Genomic DNA, 15,362 nt, shown 5'->3' with positions numbered 1-15,362 from the left:
AGCGACCCTGCTCATGCCTGGCTCCCTTCAGTCATCCTCATGGCCTACCTGCTCCAGGCAAGCATGTGGGTTGAGACTCTGCTTTCTAACAGTGAAATCTGGAAAAAAAAAAAAAGCAAAAAAAAAAAAACACCAGACGTCACCCTGAATCTAATCCTGGCTGAGTCACCTAGTCCGCTGTAATGGTGGCCAAGTCACCTCAACAAACCTGAGCCTCTATTTTGTCATCTACGCAATGGGGAGGTCCTACAGAAAAACCCAGGTCCTTCCCAGCTCCAACAGTTATGATCTGCATACCTGTAAACAACCAGGAAGGGGGGAATTATTTAAAACCCAAGCTGACTGAGGTTGAATTTACCTTTGAAGGTGAGGGAAGGGTGTACCAGAGGGTAGTGAATGTCGGTGATCCTGTACCCCTCCTTGAAGAGACTGGGGTCGGGGGGAGGGGAGCAAGAAAGGGTTTGGCCCACTGGGTTTGTAAAGGGGATGCCTGGAACCCAGCTCAGGGGTGCAGGCCAGAGAGAGTCAAGTTTTTCTCAAAAAGAAGCTGGGAGAAACTGAGTTTGCAGAAATGGCTGAGGTCTAGAACAGCATGTACCCAATACTCACTTCTCAGCTGTTTAGTGTGTTCGGAGTACCTTCCCTTCAGCTCCCACATTCAGGAAAGGCTTTATGTGAGTGGGGCGTTTTGTGGGAAATCAAGAAAGGAGCTGAGATCCTCTGGCTCCCTGGGTCCTCATAGTGCAATGTAGTAGGGGCTGTCACAGGTGGAGGGCAGTGGCAATCCATAATCGGAACGGATTCAGGGGAGCAGGTACGATGGGCAAGGTGGCAAGGAAAATGGGAGCCCCACCTCTACCCCACCTTCTCCTCTACCCAGGAGGGCTTGGGAGGACACAGGGCTCCCTCTACAGCGGTGTGGAGTGGGACTGGAGCCTACTCATTTGAATCTCAGGGATAGGGTTCCTTCCCTGCAATCTGGGATACCACGTATGTGCATGGCATTCTGCATGTGTCCTTCCATGGACTCACATTTCTGACAAAGGGCTGACAGGGCACACCTCAAAGTCACTTCTCTTCTCACATGCAGAAATGGAAAGGAGTCAGACTCACTGCTTCCTTTGCTTGGGGGTATCTCGAAAGAAAGACTCCCAGAGGCCAGAGCTGTGGGCTCCCTGGAAACCTTCCTTCCCAGGTGTGTCTCTGAGCTGACATGAGGCTGGAAGCGTCCGCAGGTCCTGCCTGGGAGCCTGCACAGAGCTGCCGAGGGGCACACTGCAGGGCATTTGTCCACCAGCCCTCATGTGGGAGTCCTATCCGCATCTTTCCCTGCCTTTTCAGAACCCACAGAAACCCTGTCTGTCAGTCCTTTGTGAGCATTTCTTTTTGGAAAGACTGTTCGAAGGAAAGAGACCCGTTATGGAGTGCGTGTGCCCTATTTTCACACTATCTCCTGCCACTCTCAAGGCCTAGTTCCCAGGGGCAAGAATTGTGTCATTTCCAGATAAAATGTGAATGTGCCCCAGGGGACATGAGGATGGGGTGTGTCAGGCTCTGCTGCTGCTGAGGCATTTGCTCCCACAGGACTTATCAGTGCCTCTCACTGGGGTTGAAGGCCTCACATGGCATGGCCCTGTTCCTCTCCCACTCAGGGCTATATCCAGGCTCTGTGGGCTAGGCCATGTCATAGAGCATTTTAGGACAACTGTCTATTTCTAGGCCACCTAAAGGAAGCCAGAGGAGTCATAATCAGACTCATTCATTCAAACAACATACCCCTTGAGCAACCTTTACCTGCTAGCTTCCAGGGAAAAGCAGTTAACATGAGGGAAGCAGTTCTTTCCTATATTGAGCTTATACTCCTGCAGGCCTTAAATGACTAATTAGACAATTTACTATTTACAGCAGTCATGATTAGTGGTATAAGGAGGTACCAGAATATGAGAGAGCATATAAAAGGATGACCTAATTTTGGGGTTGTCAGTGAAGGCAGCTCTTCGGAGCTACAGTATTTCATTGAATCGAAAGTGTCACCAGTTGTAACACACACCATTATTCTGTGTACACTAAGAAAGAAAAAGATGTTTCCAATTAAATATGACAGAAGACTTTCTTATAACTTATAATATTTATTTTATTTTTAATTTGACATAAAGCTTTGTTACCTATCATTTTGTGCATAGCTAAGAGAGGAAATGTAAGCAAAATAGGTCCTTAATGAATTCTTAAAATGTCTTTATACTGAGTCCATTTCTTCCTAATCATCTCCAACTCAGAGTTGATGTCTCCTGGTTTCCACACATTCTCATCCTCTATGCCATTAAGAGCACTGGTGATGCAATATTTCTTCTTTTAAAGTTTTTTAAATGTTTATTTATTTGAGAGAGAGAGAGAGAGAGAACATGAGTGGGGGAGGGGCAGAGAGAGAGGGAGACACAGAATCTGAAGCAGGCTCCAGGCTCTGAGCTGTCAGCACAGAGCTGGAAATGGGGCTCCAACTCACAAATGGTGAGATCATGACTTGAGCCAAAGTCGGATGCTTAACTTACTGAGCCACCCAGGCACCCCCTGTGATGTGATATTTCTTAAAAGAATCTATAAAAGAACTAACAGCTATTGTTTCTGTGCTTTTAAGTCAAATTTGCAACAATGTAGAGCTGACATATTTTGAGTCCTGCTTGGGAAATGTTGCTAAGCATGTCCAATCCACCATTTCCTCCCTCCCATGACATAGCCACTTGATTCCACGCATAGCCAATGCACCCCAATTTTGGAGACATTAAAATGTGAAGGAATATGTGCTTTCAAACCAATGAAACATAGTAGTTTCTAAGATGAGATCTTATGGATGAGCAAGAACTAGCTATGGAAAAAAGGGATGGACAAGAGAGTATTCTGAAGGGAGGGAGACCACATGTAAAGGCTTGGAGATGAGAAAAGTGTGGTACATGTGACTGACCCACAGAGTAGGGAGGAGATGACAAGGAATAAAGTTAAGTGATAGGTAGGGCGTGTCCTTACCTGTGCAAGTCCTTGCAAGCCATGCCAAGGACATGGAATTTCATCCTAAGAGCAATAGGAAGCCTTTGAAATGTTTGGGGCAAGAAGTGGGCACAGAAGGGTGAAAGGCAGATGCATTAGAGAGAATCTGTACAAGATATTTCCATCTGAAGTCTGGAGACTACATGTGAAAGGTCAAGCATAAGCCCTAGCAGTAGCCCCATGAGAGAGCATGGTGGCTTTGTAATTGGAATTTGTGGCTGGATCCTGATTGGATAGGAGGTGGTGAAGGGGAGGGAGGGAGAAATCCAAGATGACTCCCAGATACCTCTTGTGAGTCAACAAACACTGCATCCGGGCCAAGTCTGGGGATGGAAACAACTAATTGATTTTGGCCAAGTTGCATCTGCAGAAGCTCCAAGACAGCCAATGAGAGACAGTCCATAGACAGTAGGATGTATGGGTCTAGAGCTCATAGGCTGGGCATTTAGGCAGGAGAGGTGAATTTGAAAATCATCAGAACATGCCTGGCAGCTGCAGTGATGTGCATGGATGTGATTAGGGAGAGGGTGCAAAGTGAGACTTGGAAATGGCCAAGAGCTGAGTCTTGAGGAACTTCAAACTTTGGACTTGAGTGGTGGAGGGTAAGCTGTCAAAGGAGCCCAAGGAGGAAGAAGAGAAACCAGGACAGTGTATCACAGAGGCCAAGAGATGAGCACTGTCTGGGATGTTGCCTCTAGTGGTTCTTTAGAACTTGGGCATCTGCATACCTTCCTGCAGAGTATGGCTTCTTCCATATTGCCTCTGTCTTCAACATTTGCCTCCTTTATAAAGTATTTTACTTTGAACAAGCTCGACTTAATTTGCCTTCACATAAAATATACACCTATTCATCATAACCTCTCCTGGGGGCCCTCAAGCGCACCCAACTTGTCCAACTTAAGCCCAACTCTCCAGCAAGCTCATCACAGTCCTGTCGATGAAGTTGTTGAGTGCTTCTGAGAAGAGAGAAAGGAGAGAGAGGGCAAAGGGAAGAAGCAAAGGAGAAGAAGAAAGCCAATGTTTATTGAGCACCAACTCTGTACTGTCATTATGCTTGTCTAATACCAGCAAAATGGTGCAAATGAGTATCACTATCAGCAACTTAAAGGCTCAGAGAGGTTAAATAATTTGAGTTAAGTCACACGGGTAATATACTGTGTATATAAAGCCAAATCTCCAACTTACATCTATCTTCTCGAAAAATATTTTTTGAGGGGCAGTCTTTTGTAGGAAGCTCATGTGTGTTTGTGAAATGCAAGCACATCAACTCTGAGGCAAAACCACCATAGTAAAGGGGAAGATTCCAGTGTGAAAAAGAAGTGGTAATAGTTGACAACAGAAGTCTAAACATAACCCTGATGAATGACCTCCATGAATAATTTTGTTCTTTTTTCTTTTTTTAGTGATATTGGTGGGTTAGAGTTTAGTAGAAATATCTGTACTGTGATGGATATATTGGTGGCAATTACCAGTGAGAAGTCTCCTTCATGGGGTCTATTTTAATGGGAACACCATTTGAAGGAGTTAGCTGTGACAAACCTATTTATTTCTCTGCTTCACTTGTTAGCTCCTTTCAGCACAGTAGGAAACTACAATCTAATGTGGCCCAGATTCCATTCAGAATAGCCAGGGTCTTCGTAATTCTCATTAAGGTGTCTCTGGGTAGAGTCTGAGGAAGGAAGAAGGCATGTATGAGAGCACCAATGAGCTGTAACCATCTCTTTTACCTGGAGGAGGCGCTGCTCTGTGCTAAATACTCAAGAAATTAACAAATAGGGGTGCCTGGGTGGCTCAGTCTGTTGACTGTCCGACTCCAGCTCAGGTGATGATCCCCCAGTTTGTGGGTTCAAGCCCCGCAGCAGGCTCTGTGGTGACAGCTCAGAGCCTGGAGCCTGCTTCAGATTCTATGTCGCCCTCTCTCTCTGCCCATCCCCCCTCATTCTCTCTTTTTCTCTCTCTCTCAAAAATAAATAAACATTTAAAAAATTTTAAAGAAATTAACAAATAACTAATGTTCCTAAAATTAACCTAAGGGGGAGTGGGGGAAACCCAGGTAGCCAAGAAGAGCTGCAGTGCGGAGACATGGTGGCCTGTGGAGCCTCCCCTGACCATCCAGCAGGTCCTGAAATGTGGTGAACCCCGGCTTGTCTGCTACCAGGATGGACCGCAGCGGCCTCCTGCCCTTCCAGCTCTGGTGCCCCTGGCCCTTTGGCACCTACTCCCAGAACCAGCCACTCCCACCTGCCGCAGCCCTTAAGCCATCAGCCTGCCCAGAGCCGGCCAGCGGGGCTGAGCCAGACCACAGGCCTGCCCACTCAGAGAACACCCCACCCACCTTGGCCACTGACGCCCCTGCCTCCCAGCCTGCCCTGCTTCTCTCCGCAGCAGCTGCTGGCGATGAGGGGCGAGTCCTGCTGGACACGTGGTACATTACCAAGCCCGGGAATACAAAGGAGAAGGTGGCCTTTCTTGTGGCCCACCAGTGTGGTGGGGACAGCCGGGCCAGCTCCATGAAGGTCAAGGGGCACTGGGGCAGTGACAGCTCCAAGGCCAAGCGGAGGAGGCGCTGTCTTCAGCCTACTAAGGCTCCACCGGACCCACGGGGCCTAGAGGGCCCCCTGCCACTGAAGGGGCCCAGACTCAGCTGGTGAGGATGTAGACCTGCTCTCTGTGGCCGAGATGGTGGCCCTGGTGGAACAGCGGGCCGTCCTGGCCCTACAGAACTACCCATGCCCAGGCACCCCAGCGCCTATGGTCTCCGTGTCGGTTGAGCAGGGTGGGCCTGCCAAAGGTCTGGGGTCCAAACGGAGGTCTGGTGGCGGGGACTGCAGCCACATAGCTGAGGCAGTGGCCCACTTTGAGGCCCAGCGGGACAGCCCTCCAGCCAAAGGCCTCCGCAAAGAGGAGCAGCCTGGGCCCGGCCCAGGGAAGGTGCGCATCGCCTTTCCTATCTCCAACGGCCGAGAGCCTCAGGCTCCCGATGACAGCTTGCCCAACGGGAGCAGTGGCTGGCCAGTTGTGCCTACCCTGGCAGCCCAGGCCCCGGGGCCCGAGCCAAGGACAAGATCACCAGTGACCTGTACCAGCTCATCAGCCCCTCTCGGGATGTCCTGCCCAGCAATGTGGAGTTCCTTCTTGGCTCGGGCGGATGAAGCCAGCGAGCGGGAGACCACGGTCCCTGCCAGGCCTGAGGACACTCCCCCGGCGCCCCCTCCAGCCCCTGCCCAGGACTGCGGCGCGTCAGGCTTCCACGTGGACGTGGTAGTGACGGGTGTGGTGGACGAGTGCATCTTCTTTGGCAAGGATGCACCAAGAATGTGAAAGAGGAGACGGTGTGCCTGACGGTCAGCCCCGAGGAGCCGCCCCCACCTGACTCTTCTTCCTCCAGCTCTTCTTCCTCCAGTCCCGGCGTCCGGACGGGCCCCCCGAGCCGCCCCCAGCCGACTCCCCCGCCACCGCTGGATGACGCTGAGGGGACAGTGGACACCTCCCTGTGCCGCCTGTATCGGCACGTGTCACACGACTTCCTGGAGATCCGCTTCAAGATCCAGCGCTGCTGGAGCCGCCGCAGTACGTGCTGCTGCTGCCCGAGCAGGTGCTGGTGAAGATCTTCAGCTTCCTGCCCACGCGGGCCCTGGCGGCCCTCAAGTGCACCTGCCACCACCTCAAGGGCATCATTGAGGCGTTCGGTGTGCGGGCCACAGACTCGCGCTGGAGCCGCGACCCCCTGTATCGCTATGACCCTTGGAAGCAGTGCCGCAAGAGATACGAGAAGGGTGACCTGTTGCTGTGCAGCTAGCACCCGAAGCCCCTACCACCTCGACCTGCCTTACGGACGTTCCTACTGGATGTGCTGCCGCCGAGTGGACCACGAGACGCCTGGCTGCCGCCTGGGTCTGCAGAATAACAACTGGGTGCTGCCCTGCAACGGGAAGGGAGGAAGGGAGGTGAAGCCGGGGAAGGTGTTGGGGGGGGGGAGCCCACTGTGTCCACCCCTCCCCCCCCCGCCCCTGGGAGCCCAGGGCCAAGACTGGGTCACCCTCCAGGCGGTATTGATCCCCTTCCAGAACTGAGATGGGGTTCAGGGGGATAATTGAGAAGGCACTCTGATCAACCAACCCCTATTGGTTTTCTAGTCTTCAGACACAGGGCCTGTGGACCCCTCAAGTAGGGTGGTTTTTATCAGCATTTCAATTTCTTCTCCATTCAGCCCCAACACCCTCCTTGCCACTCTACACCCCAGGACCCACCAGCAGGGAGCAGACGGAAGCTGATTTTGGTACTACTTAAAGGTTCCCCCATCTGGCCCCCTTCTGCTGCCCCCCCCCCACACACAACCCATGCCAGCCAGTTCTTTGTCTCTGGAGCTGTGTTCTCCCAAGAGGATGTAGCATGCAAAGTCAGTATCTCTCCTGACTTGCCACACCAGGGCTTACCTCCTCTTTAGGAATTGGGGGCCATCAGATCACAGAACAGATGTGGCACTTTTCACGGCAACCTGCCATTTCTAGACCTTTTCCCCATTAAAACAATAAAAAAAGAAAAATCCCTGTTTTCTCCTTAACCTAAAGCTACCAGTCTCTTCACTTCCCCTAAAGAAGAGAAAATAAAGCTGAAATATAAAAATTCCCTATCTCCCATTATTTAAACTATTTCCATTGCTTCTCTATGCCCCACCCCACCCCCCAAAAAAAGCTGTGAAGCCCTTTGCCTAGCTCTTGACAGTGTGGGGGCCAGTGGGCAGGGACTGTGGGTTTGAATTTCTGGATTGTTTTTCCTTACATTCTGGGTATTTGTTCAGGCATTGGGGTCTCTCCAGCCCCAGCCACATGAGTTTCTTTAGAATCCTTTGGACACCTGAGACCTTGATTTTTCAGGCAGTTTGCTCTGGGGTATTTTCGTTCAGGGTTTTTTTTGTTTTGTTTTGGTTTTGGTTTTTGGTTTTGGTTTTGGTTTTGGTTTTTTATCCTTGTGGTTCTGGAAGCTTCTGGTGTGTGTCATCTGACCAGTTTTGAATTGGTCCTTTCTATAAAATCAATATTTATAAGGCAAAAAAAAATTTAACCTAAGGGGACCAACCCTGGTCTCTCTAGCCCAGACAACATGGCAAGGTGTGAGAGCAGATAGTGGTTGTGATCCATGAGGCTGTTTCCACAGCAGGGCAGGTAGCTGCTTTGGCCACATGTGCAGGGCAGAGGGAAGTAGCAAGGTGGTGGTTGCTTCACCCTGTTTCTTGGACATACAGATAATCATTACTGGCAGTTTCATCTTGATTCTCAAAGACAGCATCTGTGACAAGGAAGCTTAGTTCTGTACAATCATGGTGGGCAAGGTTGCTGTCAGTATCAGAAATGCACATTTGTTTGTGGTACCTCAGCACCACATAATTAAGGAGGCTGAAACTATAGAGATTCTTGTGTCCATGTTCAATAGAGGCTCTTTTGGATGGGGAAATTCTTAGGTGAGCGTGAGGGTATAGAATAAAACAGAAGCAGGAATCACCTGAAAAGTATCCTATGTCTGCCTGGGGAAGACACGCTTCAGGTGATTCCTCTCCTTTCCCTTCCTCACCCCTGTCTCTCCAACAAATCCAGATGTGAACACCAAGAAAGTAGATGAACAGGAGAAGCTGGTGACCCACTAGAACGACAGCCAAACAGTGTCAACTGGACTTCCTTTTTGCCAAATAACTTGAAAATCTGATGAGAGTACTAAAGTACAGCACTAAATGGTTACTAAGCTGGTTTTTTCTTCCTGGGTTCACAATTATACCACATTTCCCAGAGACCTTAGAGTTGGAGGGAGCCATGTGACATACTCTTGCCAATGGAAACTGAGCAGAAGGGATGTGCCCTGGCAGACAGTGTAGAGGTGATGTGCCTTCTCAATCTTTCTCTGCATTGGCCTTTGTTGACTGGTGAGTGGATATGAGGGTTTCCTCAAGGCCACATATTAAAGATGGCTGTGCCTCAGCACAGAAGAAAATTGGCTCCCTGAATGGCTATGTGGAGCAGAGCTCACTGACCACATCAAACTGTGACAAAAACAAGCAATAAACTTTTATTATACCAAATTACTGAGATTTTGAGGATCGTCTGTTACAGCAGTCACCATTAACGGATACAGCTGCACAGCCCAGGATTATGGATCTTTGCAGTAAGCCTCCTTCTTCCTTACCTCCTGAAGTCTTTAACGGCTTTGCAAAAATCAGGGTTGTGTTTTTGTCCTTTGCTTTTTAGTTCTTAATGCATTTGTTCAGGGACAAAGCATTTTTTGAAACAATTTTTAATGGAAACTCAATAAAAAGACCTCAAACCAATGTAGCAACTTGGTAATCATTCAAAATGAAGCATTGGAGTTCAAGGCCTGATGTGCTATTCAAATAAAATTATGAAGATTTGTTCCAAAAATCCAGCTAACATTTTAGGGGGGAAAGCATGCCTTGTTTTCTGTTCTGAGCCTGTTTTTAGCTCTTGATCTGTCCAACACTCTGTACCAGCTCTTCGGAATGTGTGCCTCATGTGTCCTTTTCTGATGAAATGTCATGAGCTGGCCTTTGACATTCAGCATTTCCCAAACTTGGCACCAAGAGGTTTTGCCTTTGTTCACTGTAACACAATTGTTGTCTTTTCCCCAAAGTGGGATTTCTGATTCTCTTCTCTGAATCCTGAAAATGGATTTTCCTCACTGCTCTTACCTTGATTTTGAGTTGTGGGCCTGAAGGTAGTATCATGGGAACCATCATAGCAGTTAGAAATCAGAAAAGATGAAAGTACAGAGACCTGTATCTGGTGAGTTCCTGCCACAGTGGCTTGACTCAGCTTTCCTCCGGTCTTGAAAACTTCTTCTTCCTTCTTCTCCCTGTCTCTCTAAATCCTGCTAATGCTTCAAGGTCTGGCTCAGTGTAAGGTTTATAAGACTTCCCACATGGACCCTCACTAGGTTAAACTTTTCAAGAGCACAAAGAACACGTTTGGTTTTGTTCATAATTTCCCCAGCATATACTGCTCTGACTGCCATTTGCCACATGTTTTTAAAATATATGCTGAATGCATTGATGACTTGGAATAAATGGATGAATTTTAGGTCCTCTGCCCATCTCAAGTAACTGAATTACCAGGAAGAATGGAAAGGAAGAGACACTCATTCTTCTCCAAACACACATTATCTACACGACATCATTTAGCAAGTAAGTGCATTTAATGCTCATTTTGACAGTACACAGAACCAGCAGCATTTGCTTTATGCACTTTGACAACATTTCTAACTTATCTGGGGGGGGAATAATAATCACAAATGACAGTGTCCATGACAACCTCCAACCCAAACCATAAAATAGATCATTGTGTTCTTGCATTAAAAAACATTGAGATATGATAAACTTTTCATTTTCTCATGTTTTATTTTTTTAATAGAAATATCCATTGACCTGCATGGCATTCTTTGAAGAATATACAATGCTGGGTGTGATAAAATATTGCTCCTCTCCCCCAAAAATGTCTATGTCTTAATCTCCAGAACCTGTGAATTTGTTATGTTCCATGATAAGGAAGAATGCAGGTTGCTGATGGAATTAAGGATGTTAATCAGCTGACCGTAAAATATAGGAGATTATCCTGTATTATTCAGGCGGCCCAATGTAATCACAAGGGTCCTTTAAATGTAGAAGAGGGAAACATAAAAGTTATTGTCCTAGTGATGCAGGGTGGGAAAGAATTGACTGCCATTGCTGGCTTTGAAGACAGAGGGGACTGTGGAATGTGAGCAGCTTCTATAAGTCAGTAAAGGAAAGAAAATAGATTCCCTCCTAGAGTCTTCAGAAGGAATGGATTTTAGTGCACTGGGACCCATTTTGGAACTCTGATCTCCAGAACTATGAGACAGTACAGGCATACCTTCGAGATATTGGTTCAATTCCACACCACTGCAAAAAAGCAAATATTGCAATAAAGCAAGTAAAATGAATTTTTTGGCTTCCCAGTGTATATAAAAGTTATGTTTACCCTATACTGTAGTACATTAAGTGTGCAATAGCATTGTCTAAAAAGAAATATACATACCTGAATTTAAAAATACTTCATTGCTAACAAATTGCTAACCATCATTTGAGCTTTCAGCGAGTCCTAGCTGCTGATCACAGATCACCATAACAAATATAATAATATGAAAAAGTTTGAAATTTTGTGAGAATTACCAAAATGTGACAAAGAGATAGAAATTGAGCAAATGCTTTTGGAAAAATGGCACTGATAGGCTTACTTGATGGAGGGTTTCCACAAACCTTCAGTTTGTAAAAAAATAAAATGCTGTATCTGTGAAGCACTGGAAAACAAAGCACAATAAAATAAGCCACTGAGTTTGTGGTACTTTGTTATAGCAGCAATAGGAGACTAATATACTGAGGTTCTAAACAAAACAGAGGAGAAGGGGTACAGATGCATTTTACAACTTAGCAAAAAAAGATACAACAAAAGCATTTATTTTTCTCATTTTGTCCATTTGAGCTTATTTTTTCTCTCCAAACATTCACCACCGGCAAAGACTAAGACATATGCTCTTTCAGTATTCAACACAGGGCAATACAACACCAATAGAAGGTGGCCAGAAACAACTATTGGTTAAAAATATACAGTGGATGGCAAACACATTCTGTTATTCAGTAAAGTGGAACTAATTTGGTGTTTTTCCAGGAACTCTTTGGTGATAAAGGAAAAGCTCACAACTAGAAATAAAATTATAACATACAGATGCTCTCCTATTGTCGGGAGGTTTGAAGACACTAGATCTTGGAAGAGACAGGCAGATCTCCATGGCAGGAAGGACAGGGCTTAGGTGGAAAGTGCCCTTGACAGGGCATCCCATTAATTTCCAGCTCTTCAACCACCTGGTCTTTAGCAGAGATGATAACAGGTAACTGTGTCTGACAGATGTGAGTTTCTGCTCATCCTCTCTCCCATTTGCAAGGGACATGTCTAGGAACAGAGGAATATCAGAAGGCTGGCAGGGAAGGGAGAGGGAAAAGAGGTGATGAGCCTGGACTATTTTAAACTTTAGTAATTGGTGCCAGAATGGTTAAGAGTAGGCATGCATTTTATATAATACCCAGACCTAAAAGAGATTATTTTCCAAAGGGAGAAAGAATTATTAGCAAACCCAGGGTTTCATGAAAACATGAAAAAGTTTCACTGGTCTTTCCAAGCATTAGTTCATAAACCCAGGCCGTTTTTCTGAAATGAAAGCTATAGACAACTCAAACACACTTCTGGGCATTTATCTGTTAATATCGTGAATGTTAGCTACCACCTGGGTTTGCTGGAAGGATTAACTGAATTCATATTTTTTAACTGATTAAACAGTGCCAGGCACATGGTAAGAAATGTGGAGGTGTTGCTGAACATTATTGTTAAATCAAAGTAAACCACCTTATATAGAATAATGAATCAAAAATAGAATGTGACCCTTTCAATCTATGCTCCACATACCAGAATTTAAGTCATGATTTGGTGGTGGATCCATCACCAGATTTGTGTGGTTTCCCAGTCCAAGAGAAATAAAAGGAGCTAAATAAGCTGAGTTCCTCATACAGGTAAGACCACACCAGGGGGAGAGGGAGCATGTGACCATTGGGCCAGAGAATCTCACTGAGCTCCAGCACTAGTGATGTCACAATAGGAAGCCGCATGGCTTCAGTGTGACTCTCCATGCATCTGTATGTACATTCTGCACAACCTACAAGGAGTCCAACTCCAGTCCTGATAAATATCTGTTGATTGAGTGAATGAGCTGAACAGGACACACACACACACACACACACACACACACACCGAGCCTCCATAGCCCATTCTATAAAATAAAAAGAATGCATTTCGATAATTTTTAAAGACCACCCCATTGCCTTCTTAATAAAATTTTTAAAAGAATCAATAATCTTAAAAAAGAAAGATATTGAAAAATAATAAGGGAATCTGCGCTTATAAAACAAAAGCAGATTTAAACAAGTTTACCAGCACCTGTTCCTTTCTCAATTGCCTTTTCCTTTAGCTCTCAGACTTTGGGGGAGATCACATGACAATAGTGATGCATTTAAAAAAACGGTTATAACTGCAGTTATAACTGGCTGGCTCAGTTGGTAGAGCATGTGACTCTTGATCTCTGAGTCGTAAATGAATTCAAGCCCCACATACTTACTTGATCAATCAATAAATCAATTAACTAAAATTTTAAAAAATGTTATAACTATTTTAGGTTGGGTTCTCTGGAAACAGATATGAGGTAGAGATTAGCATGTAAGGAGTATTTTGTGGAATGGTCTCAGGCCAACTTGAGGGTTGACCTTAGTGTCAATCCCAAGGGGATAAAGAAAGCAGGGTGACAGTGGCACCTAGGTGTCTCAGTTGGTTAAACATCTGACTTCGGCTCAGGCCATGATCTCATGGTTTGTGATTTTGAGCCCTACGTCGGGCTCTGTGCTGATAGTTCAGAGCCTGGAGACTATTTCAGATTCTGTGTCTCCATTCTCTGCCTCTCCTCTGCTTGTGCTCGCTTGCTCTCTCTCTCTCTCAAAAATATATAAATATTTTTTAAAAATTAAAAAAAAGAAAGCAGGGTTAGAGAGAGAGGGATGGGGGTTGAATGCCTTGCAGTCACAACAGAGGCTTCAGTCAGTCCCATGATGAGTTCTGACATGGTCCTTCAGAGCTGTCCCAGCTTGAAGCAAGCAGGCTATGCCCTCACATTTCCCTGCCTTCCTGCCCCTTTGGCCAATCATTGACCAGTCTTTGGAGCTGACTGCCCATGAGGAGAAAGGGAAGCAGCCATGGGGGAGGTGGCTACCTTTGGTTGAGGGTACTTCCAGGGAGGGACACAGCACCCACACCACAGGAACTGGGAGAATGAGAGCCTCAGTCTTTGTGTTAGTTATCTGTTGCACAGAAACAAATCACCACTTAGAGTTTTAAAATAGCACATATTTATTATCTCATCATTTCCATGGAGTAGGAGTCTGGACATGGCTTAACTGGGTCCTCTGGTCAGGGTCTTACAGGCTGTAGTCAATGTGTTAATTGGGTTGTGTTTTCATCTGAAGCTCCACAAAGGAAGAATCCATTTCCAAGATTATTCAAATTATTGGCAGAACTCATTTCCTTGCGGCTGTATGACTGCAGGCCTGGCTTTTTGCTGGCTATTGCCTGCCGGCCACTTTCACACCCTAGAAGTTATCCATATTCTTTGCCACATGGGCTTTTCTAACATAGCCAATTACTTCATGAAGCCTTCAGGAAGAGTCTTTCACTTGCAGACACTGTCAGTGTCTATTTCAAGTGCATTCGACTGATTAACTCAGGCTCACTCTTTTGATTGACTCAGAATCAACTGACTTGGGACCTTAATTATATCTCACAATCCCTTTACTACTGCTATATTCTATGACTAGAAGCACACTACAGGTCCCATCCAGGAGAGCTGGGGAGGGGAGGAGAGATTACATAAGGCATGAACATCAGGGGGTAGGAATCGTGGAGACCATTTTGGGATCTGTCTGCCATCGTCCTGAAGGGGAAATCTGAGTTGTATGCTATAGATCCACTATAATAAATATAAAATCTGGTAAACAAGATTCCTCAAGTGCCAAGTGATTTTAGGCTGACCCATTTTGCAGGCAGCTTTAAATTTGGGGGGATTTTAACAGAGATAGTGTCAAGGTCTTCATGGTGGCAGGGGACAATACCACCTAAAACCTAAATATGTAGCTCTCAACGGGCAAGTTTCAAAGGGGTGGGTGTTAGCACAGCCCTTTGCACATAGTGAGATTTCATAAATGCCTGTTGAATGAAATTCAGTGGGATAGAGAGCAGCGTTTTATGCTGCAAGGGAGTTGTGAGTCTCCTCGGTCTGAATCTTCTGCTGAATGTCTAACCATTCATAAGTGGCCAGACTGTCAGTGAAAATAATGGCTAAGTTTGAATGCCTGTAAAAGTCCATAGAAAAGTGCTTCTTTTGTCAAGTGAAAATACCAAGGGGAAAAAAAATCTTTCCTAAACTATATAAATTCACCTTTATTTAAAAAAAATTTTGTATGTAGGTTGTATTATAAACTTTTATTTTTAAAATAGAAGCAGAGTAGAGGGAATAATAAAAAATGATCTGAAGATCCAAGACAGGTCCTGCAGGAACCCCAAACTACCAACAAGAGTTATGGGCCCTGGCATTTTGGTGTGGGGACAATTCCAGCCACTGAAACTATGTGGCTGATTGACAGATGAAAATGGAGAAAACTGTTTCAAGTAGGAAGGGAAGTAACTGCCTAATTCTTTACATAT

The 15,362-nt window shown here is 45.8% G+C and overlaps 1 pseudogene; it reads left to right on the top strand.

Moving 5' to 3' along the window:
* The first annotated feature begins 5,201 nt into the window (after positions 1 to 5,201).
* On the top strand, positions 5,202 to 10,806 carry LOC124529223 (F-box only protein 46-like; annotated as a pseudogene).
* Positions 10,807 to 15,362: the final 4,556 nt, after the last annotated feature.

Source organism: Lynx rufus, unplaced genomic scaffold (assembly GCF_022079265.1).
Source record: "Lynx rufus isolate CCGP_SWC_20201006 ecotype Redwood Valley unplaced genomic scaffold, mLynRuf1.p SCAF_6, whole genome shotgun sequence".
In the NCBI taxonomy this organism is placed as follows: domain Eukaryota; kingdom Metazoa; phylum Chordata; class Mammalia; order Carnivora; family Felidae; genus Lynx; species Lynx rufus.
This window is presented reverse-complemented; position numbering and strand designations above follow the sequence as displayed.